Genomic DNA, 14023 nt, shown 5'->3' with positions numbered 1-14023 from the left:
TTCAATTTCTTTAGTTCTAAAAACTGAAAATGACAATTATTTAATATATATGTATAAGCATGTGGACATATATATGCTATTCATTGGCTCATATAATTGTGTGCTTATATCTGTGTATGTATACATGTATTATATATATTTACTGGCAGGAATAAACCTTGGTATGATTTTTCTGGGAGGCATCTCATGTATCCATTGGTGCAGCATTTCCCTCTCCAGGAATTTGCCCTAAGGAAATAATCACGAACATGTATAATGCAATAGCTAAAACTATGTTAATCCTGGTGTAGTTTATAGCAAGTCAAAATTAGAAAGAAAAAAATCTAAGTCTTCAAAGAAGGGTATTTTATAAAATCAGGATACATTCATAAAGAAAATATCAGGCAAACATTAAAACCATTATATAAGAATAATGAATAGGATATTCTCATAAGGAATATGAAAAGTAGCTTATGAGTGAAGAGGCTAAGGAAAGACTGATTTTTACGAGTATCCTTTTTCCAACTGACTTACAAGCACCCTAATCCTAAGCAAACCACATGATTTTAAGGAATGTTACTACATCTAACAAGGGCTTTAAATGACCTCTTTTATAGTCCATTGTTGCTTCCTCACAGGAAGTTCTGATCTCACTCTCAGCCAAGTCCTTGTATCTTACTGTGCTGTGGCTGCATTTATTTGCCTTCTAAATGTATCAGGATAATGAGGATTTGAGCTGATAAGCAATAACCAGGATGTGATGGGGATAATGATTTGAGAAAGCTAGGGAAAGTAGACATCAAAACAAATTGACCAAATGTATAACACTTGGAATGGATAAAAGGCTGAAGACTTTCAAGTTTCTGACAAGCATTACACCACAGGGTCACAGCCCTGAGCTTCTACCATCCCCTTCTCCAGCCTCCCTTAACAACGCAAAAGCAGCCCTCACCCTGCCTGCTTTAAACCCTGCACTAACTAAGCCACCAGATACATCCAGCAACTGAGACAGGAGCTGCTGTCTGGTGGGCAGGTGAGCTGGGACAAAGCAGGGATGTCATTACGTAGTTGGGGTCCCAATTTGGGATTTTGAATCCATTTGTCCAGAAATTATTTTTTTACCTCTATTTATTTTTTGAGAACAACTGGTAAATATTTCTGTTATATGATGTATGTGCTAAGTGAGATTTTTGGACTTCATTACTGTGCATATGCAAACCCCGCAGCTTTGGGGAAAAATTCAGAGTTCTAAGTATTGACTGGTTTACCTATGGCAAATTGGGGGTTAATTCATTTGTAGTATTTTAAAACATAAAAGCATAATATTTAAATCTGGGGGCAGCATAGTAAGACCAAATTGCTGTTACATTCAGAGAGTAAAATTCAGAGCCAATTATACATACATATATAATTTTCATTTTACATTTTTAGAACTAAGGAAATTGAACTTTTGTAGATCTCAGTTTTTCACTTGAGAAAAAGTTCTGTCTATTCTAACAACTAGTGTTTTGGGTGAAATTTACAATTTCTGTCAAAGAGCTGATCTTCAAATAAATCATTTTAGGGTTTTAATTGGAATTTCTTTGTCTTTATATATTAACATGAATAATTGACATAATAATATAGAAACTAATTCATCAAGATGAAACTTACAACTTAAAAGTGTACCTTAATGTTGACCCAATCATATTATTCTAAGTAAAGGGAAATCTAAGATTCCTTAAAAGGTTGATAAACAAAAGTGTTTTCTTAAAAAAACAAGCAAACAAACAAAAACTTAGAAGTCCAATAATTGAGGATTACTTACGTAAACCATGTAATAGTCTATATTGAAGTATCATGCAGCTGTCACAAATATTTGAGTGTATATATTATCTGGGGATTTATGCTACAGCACTCCACATAATATGCAAAATTATACATATTTTATAATATCAAATTTAGAAAAATATTTCTGGGAAACATAATCGCAAGAATTTTAATAAAATTTTTTATCATTGTGGGTGGGGTGTCAAATCTCAACTCCCCCACTGATAACTTGATAATCTGTACATAAAGCTGAACTTATCATCTGGCAAAGAGTTAGTGCTCAATAAAACCTGCTGAGTGCTGTCATTCTAGGCACTGGACACACACCCTTTAGTCCTTTTTGGCATCCTACAATATAAGCACTCTTAGTACCTCCATTTTGCAAAGGACATTGTGAGTCCTGAAAGGGCTAAGTAATTTTCCTGGAGACTCATCAATATTGAGGGACAGAGCTGGGGCTAAACCTGGGTCAGTTCATATCTAACTCCCAGTGCCTCTTACCCCATATGGCGCTCCAAAGTAAAGGTATGTTTGCATTTATAGGTGGCTTTTATTTTTATTGTTGATACTTTTGTGTGCTTTCCAAATTTTCTAAAACAGGTACCTATTGCTTCTAAAATCAGAAGAAAATCTTTACTTTTGTGTTTGTTTAAGAAAGACCATTAAGGAAGTAACATAAAAAGCAGGTTAAGGGTGGAGAAGAAAAATTATGTCGATAAGTGTAAGCTCTCAGCTTCTCTCAAAATTTAGCTTTGGAGAGCAATGCATTTCTAAATGTTTCAGAGATGCATACAGTTTTAAAATTTTCCTATCTAATTTCTGTAAGAGTGATCATTTAAATTAGTATGTGATTGTGATACATTTTGACTTGAAAATATGGCCATTAAGCAATGGTCTGGTTAAAGTTATATCTTTAAAATGTCCCATCCATTTGCTTTGATTAAGTCTGCATAAAGGTTTGCATGTTCTGTTTTATTTGCTTTATTTGGACGCCTAGTGCGTCTTTTGTGGTCTTGGACTTGGCCCCAACTGAGGAGGAAGAGCAGCTGGATGGGGACGGAAAGTCAGAGCCTTGGATGCTCCTCCCAGCCGCCCACTTAACCTCTCGATGCCTCATTATTTCCCTCTAGAAAATACTTTCACTATTTGTCCTTGAATTAAGCAGTGAAGAAGACAACTTTCAACATTTAAAGTAAGTGCAAACAATTACTTCTCTGGGTCCTCACTGATTTTTCCATTTATCTGCTTCACCTCTCCTGTCTTTCCTTTCTGTTTTCTTATCTCTCTCTCTCTCTTTCTCTTTCCCTTTAATTCTGGCCCCAAAGTATGGACTTGGCCAGAGGAAATGCTCAGAATGAAGGATTGCATCTTCCGACCAGAAGCAGGTGTGAGGATGGATATGACATCTCTACAGAAGGTCTATTTTCTTTCTCTCCATTGTTCATGTTTACAGAGCCCTCCCTTTATAACGCAAATGTTACCTTTGATGTGTTATTCTATTAGTTCTCATGCTTAAGGGATGCTAATAAATCAAAGACATTTGTGTGTTCATTAATGCACTCCTGCACTTTCGAAAGTATCCTCTCAATGGTCTTGAAAAGCTCAAGCTCACTCTTCAGGGTGTTGTAAACATGCTTTGTCCCAGCCCCATGCCAGGCCTTACCCTCCCAGGTGCTGGACCCTGTTAAGAGCAGTGGTCCTGCCTATTACATGACTCCGAGGCTCCTTTTGTAATCACCACAAACTGGATGGAAGAGCCACAGGGCTACCATCAGCCCTGCAGAGACAGTGGAGCAGAGGAATCTCATTAATTAAGGCCTGCAAGAGACCCAGGTTGCAAGTGAGGCACTTTGAGAGTCATCCAAGGATCTCTGGGCTGGAAAAATGGAAATACACTAATATTAATTAGCCTGCTGCACCAGAAGAGAATAATTTAAATCAAAAAGATAATCTCACTGCCCTTTTGATGTGAAAAAGTTGTCCTAGATTGTAACTTTGATTTCCACGTCAGCAGCCTGTGTGCTCATACATTAACAGCAGCCTGGAAATTTGAAAAAGCAGGGGTGGGCATCGATTTTGAACAGTGGCCCTTTCACTTGCTGTGTGATCTTAGACAACAGACTGCTCCTCCCTAATTCTCTGTTTATAGTTTTATTCACTTTAGAGTGGTGAAAGAACACTTAATTTAATGAGACGCTGGGAGAATTAAGTACGTTGATACTCTCTATGACGTGAGAAAAGCTGCAAACGCAGAATATCCTGCAGAAATAAATAGCTGGTTATTTGTTGTGTATGTGCCAGGCAAATGTGCAATATAATTTTTTTTTTTTAACCAAGTCTTTTTCATCTTGGTATTGCCATTGAGTCAACTCTGCTGGGTGTTATTAAAAGACTCCCCAACACAATAGCAAGGGATGGTCAACAAAGGAAAGCACACATGGCAGCGAAAGCTATTGAGAAATGTACATTCACCCTCCCACACCCTTGACCTCTAGAATCAGATCAGTAACTTCTCCCCTCTTCATTTCCCCTTCCTGTGTCCACAGTGAAGGGAAGTTGGTTGCAACCTTTTGCAGATAATGTGACACAGGGTACACAAGAGCGGAAGGGAGAAAAGCATTTCAACAAAAGCCTGGAACTTCAGTTTAGGTAAATTCAGGAAGGCGTGAGATAGGAAATGGCAGCAACCTTGCCAGGAACTAAAGGAAAAGGATTCTGGCATCAGCCCCGGAGCAAAATGTTAGGTCATCTATAATAAGGGCTGGGTGAAAAACCTTCAACTCAAAATGAAAGATACAATGACACAAAGAAACTTATCAAGGCAACCTTTGAAAGCAGTTAAGAAACCAATTCTTCTTTTTTAAAGAAAGTCCGCAGACAAAAGACATTCCCTGATCAGCTTGTGTCAAGTTCCATGTAGAATAAACTTTCTTCACAATCTCAAGAGCCAAGTTTCTGTGCCAATTTTTTTTTCCTATTTATGAGGAAAAGGAGAGGAAACAGAAACTTAAAAATGAAACAGTAGATTAAACTCACCTTTCCCCAATTAGGTAGCTTTAATAAGTGGTTTATATTTTTTATCAAATTTCATTCCATTTAACTTTCCATAATAACTATAAATGACACTGACGAGATACAGTTGGTATTGACAAGAGAATTGGTTCATGTATAAAATGAGAAAAGAAAAATGTTCCATTCCACTTTAAAATTGGAAGATGAAAGAGCACATTCCAGGGAGAAAGAATGTATTTTTTCTCAGGAGTTAACATTTAGTTCTCCTGGCACTAGAAATGCTGAACTTCTGAGAAAGATGTTAACAACAAGATCAGAGCTGTATCATGGGGGAAAAGGATAGGCTAATTTCAGAGATCCTGCAATTGAAAAGATTGTTTCTTTGGGCTTCAGTGAATTAACTATTTGTCCTCCCAAAATTAATATGTTGAAATCCCAATACACTTCTACAAATGTGATGGCATTACGAGGTGGGGGATTTGGGAGTTAAGTCATGATGGCAGAGTGCTCATGAATGCTATTAGTGTTCTTATACAAGGGACCCCAGAGAGGGCTGTCTCTCTCCACCATGTGAAGATATAAGTCAGCAATCTGTAACCTAGAAGAGGGTCCTCACCAGAACCTGATCATGCTGGCTCCCTGGTCTTGGACTTCTAGCCAGAGAATTGTGAGAAATAAATGTCTATTGTTTATAAGCCTCCAAGTCTAAGCTGGAAGCTATAACAGCCTGAGCTAAGGTACCTGCTTCTAAAGTCTGACTCACCATTCTGTATTAAGTTTCAGACTGTTTTCCAACCACTCATTTCCAAATGGACCATTCATTTTGCACAAATGTTATCCAGACCTGAATGCCTGAGAAGGAACCCCTTCTTGATATAGGTAATGTTCTGGTTTCCACTCCAACACTTTAAATGACAGCATTTTAGTAACTCCAACTCTTCTTGTCAAGGAGTCAAAAAGTAAGATGCCAGTAATTCACAGTGGGAAGATTCTTAGTTTAACATGTTAGAAGGGAGGAGAAAAAGATCTTTTTCTTTAATAATATTCACAGTTAAATGGTAAAGTAAGTGAAAAAGTTCTGCACTTGGTAGCAGTGAATAACTGTCTTCCACCGGGGTTGATAGGGAGGATCATTAACCATCAGAGAAATTGCTAACTGCCCTGGAACACAGCACATTCTTGGGTGAAAAGTCACTTGCATGCCTGTTGGAGCCATCACTATGGATTGCCGGCCATTCTGAATTGGAGTTTGAGGCTGACGTCTGAAACCACAGGTTGTCTTGTTCATTGTTTCTTCATGTTTTTCGAGGGGTTATTTAAGCCTCTCAAATGTGAATTTCACACATGTTGCTTGGGCTGCACCCATCCATCATCTCATGATTTGACACAAAACCCATTTTTTAAATGTTTTATTTATATAGAACATCAGCTATCACCTACCCATATATCCAGTCATGACCTGCACTGTTTATAATTTAGGTTTCATGTTAAAACTTCCAGCTAGATGCTGTTATCTTCAGTTTAAGGGTAATACCAATTTTGACTCAGGGGAATTTAAGAAACTTGTTGAACTTTGTTTCACCAATAAGTGACATCTGAAATTTGAGCCTATGTGTTTCTATTTCCCAAGTCTATATTCTTCATCCTTTCCACTATATAGCCTTGCAGCTTACAAACTTCCCTTCAATCATAAATGTCTATTCCCTTAAAGCAATGGTTTTCTATTATATAGGATAGCAATATCTGAATAGTCAAAGATGTGTTCTCATAATTTGATTCCAAATTTGTTCCAAGAAGAATACACACGCCTCGTCTGTCCCGTCAGGTCCAGAGAAAGCAATGTATCCACTGTTCAGCACCACCCCTCACCCATCACCATCACTGCCAATACCTACCCTAAGGTTCTCTTTCCTGTTGAGCCACTTGATTTATGTTTAACATTATACTAATTACTAAAGCAGTTGATGAGTCCCACCTTGTAAAGTGTTGAAGTCTAAAGATTAAAAATAAAAGAGGGCGGACATGGTGCATCATTTGAGGTGAGGAGTTTGAGACCAGCTTGGCAAACATGGTGAAGCCCAGTCCCTATTAAAAATACAAAAATTAGATGGGCATGGTGGCGGGTGCCTGTAATCCCCGCAACTTTGGAGACTGAGGCAGGAGAATCGCTTGAACCCAGAGGCGGAGTTTGCAGTGAGCTGAGATGGCAACACTGCACTGTAGCCTCTGTCTCAAAAAAAAAAAAAAAAAAAAAAAAAAAAAAAAAAAAAGAGTACTTCATATGTGAAGTTTGGCTTTTTCTTTTTGTCACTGTAAACATTGTCAATAGAAAATTTTAAAAGAAAAATAAGAGTTCCAAAAAGTTCAAGATATATGTGACTTGATTATTTAGTCATTTAATGAGAGCTTTAGTCTTAGTTGTTGAAAATCTATGTGGATTTCTCTCTATTTGTAGTCAAACCTTTCTATATGTACATAGGATTTTTTGGGGGGAAAGAAATCAAATAATTATATATTTTAACTTCATTTAGGTGCCCCAATCTTAAGCAGACGAAATATAGATTTCCTGCTTTTTCCCAACCCCTGACTTCACTTTAAATTCTTCTCAGCTGATGTGGTTTAAAGCTAAGTATGTTTTCTTTCTTTTATAGCTTAACGTTACACAAGAATTTCTCTGGTTCTTCCAACTTCATGCCACACATGGCATTCTGTCCTTATCAAAAATCAGATCATTTCTCTTAAAGAGAAAAAAACTGGCATCAAGGCAAACCCTGGAGATGAAAGCAAGGGTTAAGTTTACTTCCAATATTAGGGAATGATTCGGAAATAAATGTCGAGGTTAAAAAGTCCAGATGGCAATTCAACTGTATCCTCACTGTAAACATGATTTGATTTATGGGAACTACTAATGGTATCTCCGTTTAGATCTGGACAGCTTTGCTTTCTCTCATCTGAGTTTTACATTCATCAGATTCTTTTACTCCCACTATCAATCCTTCACTACAAAGAGACACTCCTCATCCAGAATTTGGGAGTATCTTACAATGCAGAAATTGATAAATGTTAACAACCCTAATCCATGCAAATTACTGTCTGTTGTCATTATTTATAACCTGGCGGATGTGCTTATTCAAAAGATCCTCAAAAGGCTTTGACAATTCATGCTTCCAGTTGTGAAACATCTTTTGCTCTTCTTCCTTCTTTCATAAGGGATCCCACTGAATTAGTTTTCACTTTTTTTCTTTGCCTGACATTGCAATTATTAGCTTTCTTGCCTTTGTCAGAAAAATCCATCGGAGATGTTTATCTCCTGGGGCAAATCCCAGAGAAACAGCATGTTTATCACTTCAAGGGGCTGTAATCCAAAGGCAGCCCCAGGCCCACCAGTTTTATAACATAGGGACTGGAGGAGGAAGCAGCCATGTAATTGAACAACAGTGATACAATAAACTCCCGCCATGAGCCTCACTGCCTCCCTGGCCTGTCTTTGTTCTCTAACTTATGCTGATTAAATGTACAAGCTGAAATCATACTAATTTAATCTCTTATTTCCATTTAACTTTGTTCAACTCACAAAGTATTGGCCTGGATAGTGGACACTATTCAGAATTAGGTCACTTTCTTCCATAGCTAGAATCAGTGAGTTTCATGTATTGGCCAATGTTGACTAACATCTAATTTAAATATCATACCAGGAAAGGGGATAGTTTGAATCAGAAGGATGGCTGGAATAACCAGATGCATTTTACCTTATGTTGCAAGGATAAACATAACCAAGGTATCTCTTCAATAATAGACACATAATTGTGTATCACTCTTCATATTCTTGTAAGACCCAGTCCTAATATCATTTCCATTATGAAACACTTAGTCATTCCAGAACCTGCATGTACTGCTCCCTCCTCTGTGTTCCCAGTGGGACTTTGGATGCTCTTTGATTCATTCAATAGTCAACACAACTTATTACACTTTTAGAAACCGTGTTACTCACAGCTTGAAATATAATCAGGCAAGACACCCTCCGTGAGCTCAAGGGAGAGAAGTAACAGCCAGTTGCAATAAATCATCCATAAGCTCAAGATATAGGGCTATGCAAGAAGGGCATCTTCCTTGTTGGGGTAAGGTCATGACCCAAGCAGAAATAGGGAAAAGGCAAAAAAAAAAAAAAAAAAAAAAAAAAAAGGCTTTATATCATTAGGAAATTGATAATGAATGCTTTCTCTTGTCAGAAGAACACATTTTTGGGGAAAACTACTGGTAGAATGAATTGGTTTAAATATAGAATTCAATGGTAAGAATAGAATTAAAAAATAGACTGGATAATTAAGCAGAGGTCAGTCTGTAAAGGATTAAGAATTTATATTTTCTTACTAGGCCAATAGAAGTTTTGACTTACAGGTGAGTCATTGTGGAGATCTGAATGCAGTGAAAGGTTAGTGGAATGGATAAAAGTCTGGAGAGTCAGCAATTATCAGGAGACAGAATCAAAGGAGACTGTTGACTACTTGAGTATGGGAGCCAAATACAAAGAAACACAGAAGAATACACAAATTTATGTTCCAAGAAACTGCAAGGCAGTGATACCTTTGATTGATAGGGAACTCAGTACAAAGAACCTGTTCCAGGGAGAAAATATGGAGTCCGATTGTTTCAGTGTGGAGTTTAAGTTGCCTATGAAACATTCATTTGGGATGTCTAAGAAGGTATATATTACTATGGTGTGTTTACTTTCAGAATAGAAACTATTTTGTGCCAGTTGGAAATAAAAGCTATTATGATTTGGAGAGAGGGCTAAGAAGAAATACCAGAGAAGTAGGAGGAAACCCAGAGGGAGAATTCATTCCCACAGAAATCAAGGAAAAAGAACATGTCAAGAAAGAAGTGAAGGCCAAGTGTGGTACATTTCAAGGAAGTAAAGTAAACTGTGAGGATTGATAAACATCTATATAATTTTAAGGAGTGAATAAGTCATTGGTGGACTTAGCTGGAGCATTCTTAGGGGTGCGTAGGGGCCCAAGACAAATTACAAAGATGTGAAGAGTGAGGGAGGAGAAAAAAGGAAATGTGCTGAGTAGTTTTTTTCAAAAAATTTAGATAAGGGAGATAAGCATCTCTATCATAGATCATGTTAGTTCCTTTGAATCTACAAGCTAGTCTTTTTTGTCTGCTTCCTCAAACCGCAATGCTGGATTGAGCTTTTGTAGTCAGTTGAGTTTTTAAGTTATTGGGAGAGTCTCAGTTTCCAACCTATTGCCTGAAACTCTGTAATGGACTGCTAAGTCATTGAAGGACTGGGGAAGACATGGTGAACACATTTTCTGTTACTATTTTCCAGGGAAACACCTATTATTTTGATGGAAATTATTTGAAGGCTTTGGAATACAAACCTGTGTGAAGTGAGTTAAATCTCCGCAAGGTCAACATACACTGTATTTAATTACACCTTCATGGAAACTCAATTATGTCCTTCTTGCCGACAGAAAACTGAATTCCTTAAAAATTAAATGAATTAAAATTTGTATATGACAGGACTATTATACCAGTAACAGTTCCACTGCAAGTACGTGAGACTCTTATGGTAATAACTGAAGACTAAAGGAGATGTCTGTGTAGACAGCTGCTCATTTACTGCCTGAGGCTCAGAATCAATCATAACTCCAGGTGAACTGAATCCCTCAGAGCACCAGTGGAAACCTGAGGAGCATTCCAGGAGACCTCTGCTTGACTGACTTCTCAGATATATATAACACAGGCTGAAGTGTGCTGTCAGAACTCATCATTTAAGTGTTCCAAACTGCATTAAAATATTCATTTAAAAGAAAAAGAGCTGCAGACTTGATGCAGGAAGGATCTCTTCCATGATTCTGGGGTTTGGAGCTCAGGTGGTACAATGGTGATGAAGATGGAGATTTGGACGTGGCCAGTGTACAGATGGTGACTTAGCAGGGAGCATTGATGAGTGAGGAGAGAGCAGATGTAACCGAAAGAGGAGACGACTAGCCTCAGAATCCTGTGAAACACTAGCATTGACTACTGGGCAGGGAAGGAAGAAGCCTCAAAGGGACCTCAGAAGAATGGTCTCTATCCCACAGGAGTGTACACTTTATTTCTAGTTCTCTTTGGATCTTTGACAAAGGAAAATAAAATCCATCAAGTTAAGCATTAACCATCTCTCAAGATATGTTTTCCAAAATTGTGTCTTTCCTTTAAAATATTCCCCAATGCATTCTATTTATTGTTTTGGGAATTTTCTGTGAATACTTGACCAACATTTATGGAGCACCTACTGTATAGCCCGTATCACAAGTAACAGCTAGCCACTTACACTTGCATTATCTCATATAATGTTCACTGTCAATGTAGATGGGAAATTGATGTCCACACTGAAAATGGTCCTGGATCACATACCAGTAAGAGACAGGATTAGAATTTGAACCTATATTTTCTGAATCCTATGATCTTTCCACGATGGTTAGTTGGCATGGCTATTTGATACATATATTGGTCATAAAATATATGTTCTTATATCTTTCTCAAAAGTTTAAGATTTTTGGCTTGTACAACCAGTCATGTTACTACACAGTGATACTGAGAGTACTGTAAAAGGCATCAAATATCTGACCCTCCCCACAGTTGTCTCTCTGGCTTATGCAGAAACTGTATGACAAGGGACCAGAGATATGTGTTGGGTGATTATCCTCTGAACTCAGTCTCTACAAATTTCTGTGTTTAGAAATACATGAGAAATATATGTCTTAAGCTGGGCTAATGGCACATAAATGAAGTCATAGTCTAAATGTGACATATAAAGTTTGCTGTGTTTTGAAAAGTATGTTGGCCATCTTTTTGCATACTCTCTGACACTTGGGAGTTCAACTGCACACCAACCCCTTATATTTTGAAATCTCCTATGAGAAAAATAAAATAATTTTTAATTGGCATCCCATGTTCATAGACCATGAGATAACAAAGTAAGATTTCAGAAAGAAATGAATAGGAGAGACTAAATGTTATCAAGTTTCTGAGAGAGCCAAGAGAAAAACTCTCTTTTTCTTTAGAAATGTGTGGGTGGAGGAGAGGATTGTTAGCTATCTGCTCTGTGATCCTGTGGCAACCTGAGGAGTAATTTAAAAGTTCCAAGTGATTGACAAACCTTGTTTTATTCTTATTTTACATATTTATATGAATAATGACATACATGAAGATCTTATTTATTAACCTTATCTTAAAGCTTTAATTATTGTAAATATAAAACACACACAAAAAAGTATCAATGACACACACAAAGGAGTTCAATGAGTTATTATCAACACATGCATGTGTAATCCACACTGTGTCAAAAGTTAGAATGCTCCCAGAAACCCTGTCTCCAGCAAATCTGTTCCCAATCACAGCACCATTCCTTCTTCCAAAGATCACTACACTTCTGACTTTTGAGAACATTATTTATTTGCTCTCTTTATACACTGACCACCTACATATGCATCCTTAAACATGGCAGTTGAGTCTTGTCTTCTTTTGAACTTTATGTAAACTTTATATTCTATTGTGTCTGGCTTCATTTATATCCATTGTGCTGGAGAGATTCATTAAGTTACTATGGGAAACTGTAGTTCATAAGTCTTCTTGTATATTCCATTATTATGGGATTGTAATTATTTACCCATTCTGTTATTGTTGGACAGTTGGGTTGTTTTAGTTTAAGTTTATTAAAAATGATGTCTCTATGAACTTTCTTGTATGTGTATTAGTCTGTTCTCACACTGCTACTACCCAAGATACTGCCCAAGACTGGGTAATTTATAAACAAAGGAAGTTTAATTGACTCCCAGTTCTGCAATGCTGGGGAGGCCTCAGGAAACTTAACAATTATGGTGGGAGGGAAAGCAGGCATGTCTTATATGTGTGAGAAAGAGCAGTAAAAACTGCGGTAGAAAACCATTAGATGTCGTGACAACTGACTCACTATCACAAGAACAGCATTGGAAAAACTGCCGCCATGATCCAGTCACCTCTCTCCTGGATCCTCCCTCAACCCATGGGGATTATAAGGATTACAATTCAAGATGAGATTTGGGTGGGGACACAGCCAAACCATATCACCATCTCGTGGTGGATATTTGAACACATTTTGCTGGGTATATACCTAGGAATCAAATTAAGAAATCATACAAGATGCATATCCTCAATGTTAGAAAAAATTCTTAAACAGTTTCTCAAAGTGGATGTGACCAATTTACACAACTGGATGTGTTTGCATTGCTTCACACAGCCAGTGTTTCTGTTTTTGTATTTCTTTTAATTTAGACATTCTGGTAGATATTTAGTAGTATCACTTTGTTTCTATTATACATGATTCTAATTTTATTTCTATTATACACGATAATGTTGAGTGCTTTTTTGTATGTTTTTGATCATATGGACATAGTCTTTTATGAAATCCCTTTACAAGGCTGGTGTCAATTTTTCTAATTGGTTGCCTTTTCCTTATCATTAATTTATAGAAGAGTTTTCCTTGAGGCAAGAATTTTACATTATCGATTCAATTTTTTTTTTTAAAGTAGTGGTGTTAGTCAATGCTCCCATTCATTTTTGTATTTATTTTGCTAAATAAATTTTTTAGAAGTTTGCCTTTTTATCTAAATTTTGAAATTTATTAACACAAGTTTTGTCAAAAATATCTTCTTTTATCCTCTTTTATACTTGAACCTTTTATCATAGGATTAGTGGTTATGGCTCAGATATAAGTTACTTGCTCCTTCTCAGATATTTCTTGAACAAATTCATTACAACTACAGCAATTTTTATTTTTATTTTCCAGTGAACAACTTTTAGCTGTCTTGATTCTCTTTATGATGCAGTCACTTTTAATTAATTTTTGCTCTTATATTCATTATTTCATTTTTTTCTACTTCTTTTGGGGCTGGTTTGTTCTCTTTCTTACCTGAGACGAATTTTTAATTTATTACCTTTCAGCCTTTCTTATTTACCAAGGTGTGCATTTAAGGCTAGAAATATTCCTTTAAGCATGGCTTTAGATGTCTTTCATTGTTTTTAGGTATCATACTTTTTTATTATCACCCAGCTTCAGATATCTTTTTAATTCTCATTTTGACTTTTTCTTTGACCTGTGGGTTATGTTCCATGTCCTGGTATATAGTAGGCATGAATATTTTAAATTCTGTGTTTGATAGTTCCAATCCCTCAAGCTTTTGAACAGCTT

The 14023-nt window shown here is 36.8% G+C and overlaps 1 long non-coding RNA gene across 2 annotated transcripts; it reads left to right on the top strand.

The window, feature by feature from the left end:
• The first annotated feature begins 823 nt into the window (after positions 1 to 823).
• Positions 824 to 12919, top strand: LOC105479366 (uncharacterized). 2 transcript variants are annotated; one of them, XR_985836.2, is made up of 3 exons: positions 824 to 1012; positions 2919 to 5679; positions 10136 to 12919. It is a non-coding gene; the product is annotated as an uncharacterized lncRNA (long non-coding RNA). The 2 variants fall into 2 exon arrangements; XR_985837.3 differs by lacking the exon at positions 10136 to 12919 and adding an exon at positions 5925 to 7053.
• The last annotated feature ends 1104 nt before the right edge of the window (positions 12920 to 14023 follow it).

This window comes from Macaca nemestrina, chromosome 7 (assembly GCF_043159975.1).
Source record: "Macaca nemestrina isolate mMacNem1 chromosome 7, mMacNem.hap1, whole genome shotgun sequence".
Taxonomy (NCBI): Eukaryota; Metazoa; Chordata; class Mammalia; order Primates; family Cercopithecidae; genus Macaca; species Macaca nemestrina.
Note: the sequence above shows the minus strand (reverse complement) of the source record. Positions and strands in the feature narration are given on the sequence as shown.